The following is an 11,143-nucleotide window of genomic DNA, read 5'->3' on the forward strand; positions in this document are numbered from 1 at the left end:
CAAAAAAAAAAAAAAAGATTTAAAAAATGGGTCTGTTTATTTAAAAAGAAAAGTGAAATAATGCCCAACAGCACATTTACTCTTATAAGTAATTTCAGGCTGGGTGCGCTGGCTCACGCCTGTAATCCCAACACTTTGGGAGGCTGAGGGGTGGGTGGGGTGGATCACCTGAGGTCAGGAGTTCGAGACCAGCCTGGCCAACATGGCAAAACCCCGTCTCTACTAAAAATACAAAAATTAGCCAGGCATGGTGGCGCAAGCCTATAATCCCAGCTACTTCGGACACTGAACCAAGAGATCACTGGAACCCAGGAGGTGGAGGTTGCAGTGAGCCGAGATCGCGCCACTACACTCCACCTGGGCAACAGAGTGAGACTCTGTCTAAAAAAAAAAAAAAAAAAAAAAAAAATCATATGAGCTGAATTTTTAAGGTCAGATGATCAAAATTTTGATACTTTGTCTGTATTTTATACCCTAGGTGACTTAGAGCCTGATTTTTAACACGGCTTTGTCTTGACTACAGATACGTGGAACTGTAGCCAAATATATTGTTCTGTTTTTAAAAAACAACAACAACAACAACAACAAAAATCCTGATTCAGTTACTAGGACTGAAGAAAACTGGGCAAAGGAGGGCCCAGGAGCCTAGGTCCCTACGTCTGCCATCCTTAGCAGCTGCATTTCATATTTAGAAAAACTCAGGAAATAGTACAGCTCATGCCTGTAATCCCAGCACTTTGGGAGGCCGAGGCGGGTGGATCACCTGAGGTCTAGAGTTGGAGACCAGCCTGACCAACATGGGGACACCCTGTCTGTACTAAAAATGGGAAAATTACCTGGGCGTGGTGATGCATGCCTGTAATCCCAGCTACTCGGGAGGCTGAGGCAGGAGAATCGTTTGAACCCAGGAGGCGGAGGTTGCGGTGAGCCGAGATCATGCTACTGCATTCCAGCCTGGGCGACAGAGCAAGACTCCATCAAAAAAAAAAAGAAAGAAGAAGAAAAGAAAAACTCAGGAAAGGAGGTCTCACACACTGCAGGGAGGCTCCAGGCTCCAAAGTCGGGGTGGTGGGGGGACCAGGGCTGCCAGTACCAATGCCTTTATTCCTTTGAAGGCCTCCCTCTCAGAAGCAAGGATCCCCTCCTTGGCCTCAAGTCCCCACCCTCATTGGTTAAAACACAGTCACTTCTCCGTTGCTATGACCTGCCTGTTTTTGACTGAAATGGTCATACAGAAGGAAGTCAGTTTGATATATTGGTGAGTCAAAACGATTAAAGAGGCCGAGCGCAGTGGCTCACGCTTGTAATCCCAGCATTTTGGGAGTCTAAGGTGGGTGGATCCCTTAAACCCAGGGCTCTCTGCAGGAAGCCCCGGACACCCTGCGGCAGGCAGGGGGAGAGAGCAGCACAACCCAGGCTCCACCCGACCTCTCTCAGCTTCCACCTCCCACAGGCCACAGAGGAGCCTGGGACAGGAGCAGAGGGTCAGGGTTCCGGTGACATCTGGAACATTTATGATAGTCCGTGCAAAGCATTCCTGGGAGGGTCCGTGGTCACCTCTGTCCCAGGGTGGCTTGGCTGCAGCAGCCCTTCATTCCTTCTGTCCATCCTTCCTTCCGCCTGCACCTCCTCCCAGCACGTGGCACTCCCTCCTAAGCCTGTGTCACTTTCTTTCCATGGATTCTTTGACCGTCTTCCTCTTCTCACTGACTTGGCTTCTAGGAGGTTCTTGGTGGAGGAAGGTAACCGGTAAGAAATGACATACTGAGGCCAGGCGTGGTGGCGCACCCCTGTAATCCGAGCACTTTGGGAGACCAAGGCGGGTGGATCGCTTGAGTCCAGAAGTGCAAGACCAGCAACATAGTGAGAAAAAAAAAAAAAAAAGGAAGGAAGGAAGGAAGGAAGGGAGGGAGGGAGGGAGGGAGGAAGGAAGGAAGGACTAAGAAACTAGCAGAGTCTTCTGGCTGTCTGGATGTAGGGTCCAGCCCTACCGGGCTGAGCGGGTGTTCTCCCCATGTGCGGAGACGAGAAATCGTAAGAAATAAAGACACATGGCTGGGCGCGGTGGCTCAAGCCTGCAATCCCAGCACTTTGGGAGGCCGAGAAGGGTGGATCACGAGGTCAGGAGATCGAGACCATCCTGGCTAACACGGTGAAACTCCGTCTCTACTAAAAAAAAAAATACAAAAAACTAGCCGGGCAAGGTGACGGACGCCTGTAGTCCCAGCTACTCGGGAGGCTGAGGCAGGAGAATGGCGTAAACCCGGGAGGCGGAGCTTGCAGTGAGCGGAGATCCAGCCACTGCACTCCAGCCTGGGAGACAGAGCGAGACTCCGCCTCAAAAAATAAAAAAAATGAAAAGAAATAAAGACACAAGACAAAGAGATAAAGAGAAAATAGCTGGGCCCGGGAAACCACTACCACCAAGACGTGGAGACCAGTAGTGGCCCCGAATGGCTGGGCACACTCATGTTTATTACATACAAGACACGGGGGGCAGGGTAAAGAGGGTGAATCTTCTAAGCGATTGACAAGGTGAAGCGAGTCACGTGATCACAGGACTGGGGGCCCTTCCCTTTTAGGCAGCCGAAGCAGAGACAGAAGGCAGCATACATCGGCGTTTTCTTCTATGCACTTATAAGAAAGATCAAAGACTTTAAGACTTTCACTATTTCTTCTACCGTTATCTACTACGAACTTCAAAGAGGAACCAGGAGTATGGGAGGATCATGAAAGTGGACAAGGAGAGTGACCCACTGAAGCACAGCGCCACGGGGAGGGGTTTAGGCCTCCGGATGATTCGGGCAGGCCTGGATAATATCCAGCCTCCCACAAGAAACTGGTGGAGCAGAGCGTTCCCTGACTCCTCCAAGGAAAGGAGACTCCCTTTCGAGGTCTGCTAAGTAACGGATGTCTTCCCAGACACTGGCATTACCACTTGACTAAGGAGCCCTCAAATGGCCCTTATGCGGGCATGACAGAGGGCTCACCTCTTGCCTTCTAGGTCACTTCTCCCAGTGTCTCTTCAGCACCTGACCCTCTACCCACCAGTTATTCCTAGGTTATATTTTTAATGCAACAAAGAGTAATATTAAAAGCTAATGATTAATAATGTTTATAATAATGATTGATAATTGTCCATGATCATCTCTATATCTAATTTGTATTTTGACTATTCTATTTTCTTTATTATACTGAAACAGTTTGTGCCTTCAGTCTCTGGCCTCGGCACCTAGGTAATCCTTTGCCCACATCTGGGGACATTCTTCATGTGTTCCTCAGCTCAGCCTCGAGGGTCCTGGGCTGGTCACCTCACCACCTCCGTGCTGTGTCTCTAGATCCAGACTCCACAGGAAGGGCTTGGGAGGCCTGGCACAAAAGGTGCCTGGTGTGACAAACATCCCTCCGTTCCCTCGACTGCAGCTCAGCAAAAGGTCCAGGCGGTGCTTTGCCTATTCACTGTCCCCTTTGAGATGAGCCCACAGGGCCTTGTGGGGGGCGAGTATGAAGCTGGGCGCCTGGAGCCTGAGGCCAACTGTCCCTCCCTGTGTCCTGGAGGAGGGGCCCCATCCCAAAAAGACCCCCAGGGGCCTGGCCTGTGGCTGCAGATGTGGGGAGGGGAGAGTCTGTGGGCTGAGTGGGAGCCATAGGTAGGGGACATTGAGCACCACGGCTGAGGGGCCTAGTCAGTGGGAACCTGGACATTGTGCCCTAGTCAGCGGAGGCCTAGTCAGTGGGAACCTGGACATTGTGCCCTAGTCAGCGGAGGCCTTGTCAGTGGGACCTGGACATTGTGACCTGCTCAGCGGGGGCCTGGTCAGTGGGACCTGGACATTGTGACCTCCTCAGCAGGGGCCTGGTCAGTAGGGACCTGGACATTGTGGCCTACTCAGCGGGGGCCTGGTCAGTGGGACCCGGACATTGTGGCCTGCTCAGCGGGGGCCTGGTCAGTGGGACCTGGACATTGTGACCTGCTCAGCAGGGGCCTGGTCAGTAGGGACCTGGACATTGTGGCCTGCTCAGCGGGGGCCTGGTCAGTGGGACCTGGACATTGTGACCTGCTCAGCAGGGTCCTGGTCAGTAGGGACCTGGACATTGTGGCCTGCTCAGCGGGGCCTGGTCAGTGGGACCTAAACACTGGGTCCTAGTCAGTGGGGGACCCGGTCAGCGGAGGCCTTGTGAACGGAGACACACTGGGGATGTAGTCAGAAAATACCTAGTGAATGGGGGTGTTGTCAGCGGGGGTCTGCTCAGTGAGGATCTGGTCTGTGGGAGGCCTGGTCAGCTGTGGCCTGGTCAGAGGGGACTGGTCACGGGTCTTCGAGTTCAGGACCTAGTCACTTGGCACCTCGTCAGTGGGGACCTGGTCAGTGGGATCCTGGTCAGTGGGAGCTGGGTCAGTGGGAGCTGATTATTGGGGCTCTGGTCTGTGGAGACCCAGTCAGGGAAAACCTGGTCACTGGGGCCTGTTCAATAGAAACATGGTCGGTGGAAGCCTAGCAGTAGGGGCCTGGTCATTGGGCTCTTGGCTAGTGGGGCCTAGTCAGTAAAGGTCTGTTCAGTAAGGACTTAGTCAGTTGGAATTTTGTTAGTTGGGGCCCAGTCAGTGGGGACCTGGGCAGCCAGGGCCTGGTCAGTGGGACTTCATCTGCAGGGACCTGGTCACTGGAGTCCTGGGTAGTGGGGTCTAGTCAGTAAAGGTCTGGTCATTAAGGACCTGGTCAGTTGAAACCTTGTCACTTTGGGCCCAGTCAGTGGGACCTGATCTGAGAGGGTCTTGTCAGTTGGACCCAGTCAGAGGGAGTCTCATCAGTGGGGCCTGGCTAGTGAGGCCTGGTCAGTGGAGGTTTGGTCAGTGGGGTCCTGGTAAGTTGGGGCCTCATCAATGGGGACCTGGTCAGTGGGGACTTGTCAATGGGACCTGGTCTGGGGCCCTTGTTAGAAGGAGCCTGGTCAGTAGGGCCTAGGTAGTGAAACCTGGCCACTAGGGGCCTGGAGAGCTGGGGCCTGCTCAGTGGGACCTGGTCAGTGTGGATGTGGTTAGTGGGGCCTCATCAACTGGGGCCTGGCCAGTGGGACCTGGTTAATGGGATCTTGGTCACTGAGGTCCTGGTTTGTGGGGTCTAGTCAGTAAGGGTCTATTCAGAGAGACCTGGTCAGTAGGGGCCTGGTTGTTGAGGCCCTGGAGAGTGGGGCCTATTCGGTAAAGGCCTGGGTCACTGGGGTCCTGGTTAGTGAGGCCTATTCAGTAAAAGTCTAGGTCACTAGGGTCCTAGGTAGTGGGGCCTGGTCAGTAAAGGTCTGGTGGCTGAGGACCTGGTCAGTCAGAACCTTGTCAGTTAAGGACCTGGCCAGTCAGAACCTTGTCAGTTAAGGACCTGGCCAGTCAGAATCTTGTCAGTTAAGGACCTGGCCAGTCAGAACCTTGTCAGTTAGGACCCAGTCAGTGGGCACCTCATCAGTGGGGACCTCACCAATTGGGCCCAGTCAGTGGGGGACCTGGACAGTGGAAACCTCCTCAGTGGGTCCTGGAAAGTGAGGCCAGGCCACTGGAAGTCTGGTCAGTGGAGACCTCCTCAGTGGGTCCTGGATAGTGAGGCCTGGTCACTGGAAGTCTGGTCAGTGGGGGCCTGGTCACTGGGATCCTGGTTAGTGGGGTCCGGTCATTAAAGATCTGTTCAGTAAGGACCTGGTCAGTCAGAACCTCATCAGCTGGGGCCTGGTCAGTGGGGGACTGCTGAGTGGGGGCCTTGTCAGTTGAGCCTGGTCAGTGGAGGTCTGGTCAGTGGAGGTCTGGTCAGTGGTGTCCTAGTAAGTTGGGGCCTCATTAGCTGGGGGCTAGTCAGTGGGGACCAGGTCAAGATGTGCTTGTCAGTGGGAGCCTGGTCAGTGGGGCCTACTTAGTGAAACCTGGCCACTGGGGGCCTGGAGAGATGGGGCCTGGTCAGTGGGGAACTGGTCAGTGGGGGGTCTGGTCACTGGATTCCTGGGTAGCGGGGCCTGGTCAGTAAAGGTCTAGCCATTGAGGACCTGGTCAGTCAGAACCTTGTCAGTTAAGGACCTGGTCAGTTGGAACCTTGTCAGTTGGTCCCAGTCAGTGGGGGCCTGGTCAGTAGGGACATGGTCTATAGGGACATGGTTAGTGGGGAGCTGGTCAGTGGGGGCCTGGTCTGTGGGGGCCTTGTCAGTTGGGTCCAGTCAATGGGGGCCTGGTCAGTAGGGACATGGTTAGTGGGGACCTGGTCTGTGGGGGCCTTGTGAGTTGGACCCAGTCAGTGGGATTCCTGGGTAGTGGGGCTTAGTCAGTAAAGGTCTGATCATTAAGGACCTGGCCAGTCAGAACCTCATCAACTAAGAACCTGGCCAGTCAGAACCTTGTCAGTTAAGGACCTGGCCAGTCAGAATCTTGTCAGTTAAGGACCTGGCCAGTCAGAACCTTGTCAGTTAAGGACCTGGTCAGTTGGGCCCAGTCAGTGAGGGTCTGGTCAGTGGAGGCCTAGGCCATCAGTGGGTCCTGGATAGTGAGGCCTGGTCACTGGGGTAGTGGGGTCTGGTCTGTGAAAGTCTCACTGATGAGGCCTAGTTAGTGGGGTCCAGGTGGTGAGGGCCTCACCGGGGAACTTAGTCACCAAGTCAGTGAGGGCTTGGTGAATGGGAGCCTAGTCAGTGGGGCCTTGTACCTGGTGAGTATGAACCTGGTCTTCAGGGGCCTGGTCAGCAGGTGACGGATCAGTAGGAACCTGGTCAGCGCAACCCTGGCCAGTGGCTGCCTGATCATTGGACCTAATCTATGGGGGCCTGGCAGAGGTGGGGGAGGGGTGGGGAGCGGCTGTCAGTGGGGCCTGGGCAGTGACATCCTGGTCAGCAGGCTCCTAGTCAGGAGGAGCCCAATCAGTAAGGCCTGGTCATCGGGGGCCTGGTCAATGAAAACTTAGCAGTGTTGGTCAGTGTGGCCTGGATACTGGGGATTGGTCAGTGGGAGACTGGGTCAGTGGAGACCTGGTCATTGGGGCCCATTCAGTGAGGGCCAGGTCATAGAAGGCCCAGTGGATGGGGCCCTGGTCAGGAGGGGCCTGGTCAGTTGGACCGGTCATCCCAGGACTGGTCCTCAGGGGCCACTCTGACTTCACCAGGCTCCCCTGACCGTACCAGTCCCTGGACCGCAGCCAACTGTGTCCTTTGTGTCTCTCCCAGCACAGGCCCAGGACGTGGGGATGCCCGATGCTGGGAGGAGGCTCAGACAGCAGGAAGGAGAGAAGGAAGGAAGGAACTTCCACAGTACCGATGCCTACGAAATTACAACACGTGGTGCTGTTTCTACTCCATCGCCATGTTCGCTCTTTATTTCCCACGTAATTCTCTATTCAACTGGCCTCAGTTGAGCACAAAACCATCCTTGTACCACCACGAATAGCTGGCCATGGCTCTTTGACAGGCGTTTTTATTCTGCCATAGAAATTATCCTTGAATCGGAAAAAAAAATCCCCAACCCAGCGTCCAGTCACTCAACACTCTCATCTTTGTGAAGAGCTGGTTCTGAATTCTGGGTCACTTTTTGGAAAAAATATCTGTTGTGGTAAAACGTGCTGCATCTGTGGTCTCAAGTCTCTACTGGAATTGGATAGAGATGGTGAATTTCAGTCAGAACGCGCAAAGAACTTGTGTCCCGCACTTCTGAAAGCCATCAGCCCCACACCTCCATCTTCCCTCCTCCCACGAGTCACCTGCTCCCCGTGACACTGGTAAGAGCTTCTCTGTGAATGTGGGGGATGTCTGGGAAGTTGGCCCCGTGCCCCTGGGACTGGCACTAACAGGTCCAAGACGGGCTCCAGGTCCTGCCTGGGCCAATCCAGAAGAGCTTGCCAATGGCATCACAGGCTCCTCGGGGAAGGGGATGGCTTGGTTCAGGACGACCCAGAGGCCCGCTGGGCCCACTCCAAGGCCTGGCTGAGGTCACAGAAGGGCTGGCCACCTGCTGATGCTCCTTCTTGAAGCTCCTCACCTCCTGGCCATGGGCTCCATGCCCTGTGGCTGAGCAGCAGCACTGTGGTCCACCTTCCTGGGGAAGCATCTCCAGCCATCCATCTTGCTCTCCACCTCCTGCAGGTCGAGGGCAGTGGTGGGGGTAGTGCTCAGGGTCAGGAAGGAGCTGACACCCACCACGCCACCCTTCTCAGCCTTCCTCTTGCCCTGTTTCCAGGCCTCCTCAAAGTGCTGCTGGGGCACGTCAGGAAGTGCTGGAGGACATGGCACTGTGCCAGCACCAGGCGGCCGGCCGTGTGGCTCATCCCGCAGATCAGGCTCTTCCTGTGCATGGAGATGGAGTCTTCCTGGAGGCACCCCATGGCCCGATTCTCCGGCAGGTGGAGCATGGAGATGACTGGGAATTTCACTAGACATGCATCCAGCCAGTCCAAGGGCTTGTCGACCATGCACCAGCTTGGAGGAGAGGTAGCTCTTTATGCCCTTGAACTTGTTCTACTGAGTGATGTCGCCGGTGGTGCACGGGCAGGGGTAGGGCTTCTCCTGCCACTTGGGGCCATAGAGCCACAGCACCCACAGCACCATGCGCACAGCGTGTCCCTATCCTTCACAGAGCCTAATGCCTCGCCAGGCACAAAGGCCTCCCTTCCCGACTTGAAAAGGCAGAGTAGTGGTTGAGGTTGTGGCTCACAGTGACCGAGCTCCTGCCCACGTGGGGACACAGGGAGCTGTCGAGTTCCAGGGATACACCTCTGCCCAGTGCACCTGGCTCGTCCACCATCATGGAGCTGCCATCCCATTTGTCGTCCCCGTCATCATCACTGCCCTGGCTGGCCTAGTTGCCACCAAGGAGCTGCTGAGGCCACGGCTGCAGGGCACCCCTACCGCCTGGAAAGCCTGCACCGGCTGCTGGAAGGCACTCTGTGGTGGCATCTGCTGTGGCTGCAGTAGCAGCTGGAAAGCGCTAAGTGGCAACTTCAAGGAGGCTGGCAGTGCACCAGGCAGGGCCTCAAAGCCTCTGAGTGGTACAATGGCCATGGCACAGTGGGTCAAGGCACAGGGGCAGCCATGGTGTACTGGGCCAATCCAGGGGTGCAGACCACTTGCACCACAGATATAAGGCCAGGGTTGCTGCGGCCATGAGCCCCTGAGAGTCAGCCCTTGATATCCTGCTCGCTATACGGGCTCAGTACTTCATGTTCTCGTAGATCACTCTCAAATTCTCCGCCATCAAGTGGTACAGCAACTGAATCCACAGTGCCATGGGTCCCCTGCGTGGTCATCCTGGCCACTGTGGAGGCACGTGACACCTCTAGCTCCCCTCCCCTCCCAGGGCTCAGGTTGAGGCCAGGCCCCTCTGGTCCTGGGAATTGTGCCTTGAGGGCGGGGCTCTGTCCGGTAGGTTGAGTCAGAGGCCGCAAGGCACGCTACTGATGGCTGGGGCTGCAGGGGTGCCACACTCACCCCTCTGGGGAAGTCTTAGAGTGAACAGCGTTCTTATTGAAGATGACTTCCCAAGGCCCAAGAGCCATATAGGGCTGTGGAGCAGCTAGCCAGGTGCTGCCCTAACTCCTTCCACACCAGGCTGGTCACTGCCCGCCCAGAGGAATCAGATGCAGGTGCCATTGTGTAGAGAAATGTCTCTGGACCAGCCTCTTGGTTATCACGGGGCACAGTAGTTTCTGGTGTCAGGGCCCTGATGAAGCTGTTGAGCCTATCCGGGGCAGATGTGGAAGTGACAGGAGCTCAGCATCCCTGTTCAAGGTCATACCACAGGAACCACAAGCCCCCAACGCCATCAGGCTTCATTGGAAGCTTTGGCATGGAATTCCACCAGAGGTACCGCCGGTTAACCCAAGGTCTGTCCTGAGCTGGGGATGGCATGGCCATACCCTGAGCCCTAGAGGTTCCCAGACTGCAACCTTCTGCCCTGGGCACTGCAGAAGGCCCCTTTACATGTCACTGGGCCTCGGCCTTGGGGACAGCCTGGCCAGGCCAGGGTAGGGGAGGATCAGGCTCCCATACCAGAAAAGTTGCCTGCATGGGCTGCTGGTGCTGGGCTGGTGGGCCAGGGAGGGTCAGCCCATCCCCGTTGCAGGCAGGCTCAATGCCGGGAAATATCCGAAGAGCCCTGGGTGCTGGGGTCCCTCCCTCAGGTTTGGCTGAAGAGAATGCAGATGAACCCAGCTTCTCCACCAAGCCCATCAGATGTCCTCGCAGGGCCGGGTTCTGCACATTTGGGTCTCTGGAGTCCTTGGGGTCCCTCTGTCCTCCACCCTAGCCTGACACTGAGGACACCCTTGCAGGTTGCAGATCCCAGTGCAAGGGTTGTGTGCAGCCGCCTGGGTATCCCCCATGGGACAGGTAACACAGGGTTCAGGCTGGCTCGGGGCTTCCTGCCTCACGTCCTCATCCCAGGGCTGGGCGGCCTGGGATGCAGCCCTGATTTGGAGCTCGGGTGGGAAGAAGCTCTCACTGTCACTGTCACCTGGCCCTCTTGCCACCGCACACAGGGGCCTGTCTCCACAGTGGGTGAGACGGCCCCGGACAGTCGTTCTCTGGGGTCGTCCACTCCATGCCAGGACTGGACCATTCCCACGCCTGGCTGAACTCTTGGTTCTGGCCCTGGGCCAGGGCTCCTGCCCGTGTCCTCTCCCCAAATCCTCTGGGCCAGAAACACTGATTCTCCTGTTCACCTGGCATCCCTGAAGGGACACTCTGGAGTTAGGGGACCCTGATCCTCCTGGCATCTGTTGATGCTTATAGGCAGGGCAGGGAGCTGGCACAGACCGGAGACAGTGTAAAAGGTGCAGGGGGCACCCCCGTCTGTCTTGAGCAGCATGTCCAGTACATGTGCACTCAGCACATCCCCTTAAAACCGGCAGGTCTGTCTGTAGAAGTTTCTCTGTAGAGGAGGAAGAGGTCCGGGAGGTAGGTCCAGGTAGTGGGGTTGCAGGGACCCAGGCCCCCTCTACTATCGACTGCCCCAGAGGGTGACTCAGAAGGAGAACTGATGCTGGAGCCGCCCTAGGGGTGGCAGGTCCCAGTGTCTCCTCATAGTTCCCTCATGCAGACCCGAAAGTGCGTGAGAACTGCATCGTCCTCCAGGGCCCAGGCCTGGGAGAACGGCTCCTAAACCAATCCTTATAGGCTGGACTGG

General features: G+C 56.1%; 1 pseudogene; it reads left to right on the plus strand.

The window, feature by feature from the left end:
- LOC105519878 overlaps window positions 1-8,641 on the plus strand; it is a 9,196-nt pseudogene extending 555 nt beyond the window's left edge.
- The last annotated feature ends 2,502 nt before the right edge of the window (window positions 8,642-11,143 follow it).

The sequence above is a fragment of the Colobus angolensis genome, unplaced genomic scaffold (genome assembly GCF_000951035.1).
Source record: "Colobus angolensis palliatus isolate OR3802 unplaced genomic scaffold, Cang.pa_1.0 Scaffold36, whole genome shotgun sequence".
Classification (NCBI taxonomy): domain Eukaryota; kingdom Metazoa; phylum Chordata; class Mammalia; order Primates; family Cercopithecidae; genus Colobus; species Colobus angolensis.